The 759-nt window shown below is 26.0% G+C and overlaps 1 protein-coding gene across 1 annotated transcript in view; it reads right to left on the bottom strand.

The window, feature by feature from the left end:
* LOC107548646 (low-density lipoprotein receptor-related protein 2-like) overlaps positions 1-759 on the bottom strand; it is a 37,539-nt gene that overhangs the window by 5,010 nt on the left and 31,770 nt on the right. The gene's annotated exons all lie outside the window — the stretch shown is intronic.

Raw genomic sequence — 759 nt, 5'->3', positions numbered from 1 at the left:
AATGACAGTTATAATAAAAATAATACAATCACTACAATTGTAGATGGTTGCATTTCCTAAATAAATTAAAATAAATAAAATGTATTGTGCTTTTATAATAATAATAATAAAAGATTTGTTTAGATTACATAAATTAAAAAGAAAACTTTGTTGACCTTGACAGCCAAAACTACACTGTGCAAAAATTAAGAAAAAATATAATCTTCAACAAACTTTAAAAATAATAATAAAAAAAAAATATGTAGTAACAGGTTGTCCGCAAAATATATTCAAGACTACTAAGTAGTTAAAAACTACTTTAATCATTTTCAGTCATTTTTAAAACAACCGTACTTTGAGTGCCATGTTAATTTTATGTTAGATAGTTTGAGACGTGTGCATGTAGTTTTCTCTAAAAAAAAATAATAATAATAATAAATTATATATATATATAAATAAAAGGCAAAGTCCTCAGTTTTTTTTTAAACAGCATAATTTATTTGAACTTATGTTCAGCTATTCTTTTTAATAGTTCACTTTTAACAATTTTTCGGATCATCAGTCATCAAAGCTCAGTAAATATTGGTCAGACACAGAGATTTACTTTTAAAATGTCTCCAAGCTGATTACTCACTAAAAACTCCCACAGATCATGTTTTTAGACCCTTTTAAGTCTTTTGACGTTACAAAGTGATTATATCTAAGTGTTTGAGTTGCTTACTTAATATTGTTCATTCTGACTGATTCTCGAACGCGCATGAACACAAGAGGCGGGATTTA

This window comes from Sinocyclocheilus grahami, unplaced genomic scaffold, assembly GCF_001515645.1.
Source record: "Sinocyclocheilus grahami isolate Dianchi unplaced genomic scaffold, SAMN03320097.WGS_v1.1 scaffold352.1, whole genome shotgun sequence".
Taxonomy (NCBI): domain Eukaryota; kingdom Metazoa; phylum Chordata; class Actinopteri; order Cypriniformes; family Cyprinidae; genus Sinocyclocheilus; species Sinocyclocheilus grahami.
The sequence above is the reverse complement of the archived record's forward strand: the minus strand, read 5'-3'. Positions and strand labels throughout refer to the sequence as shown.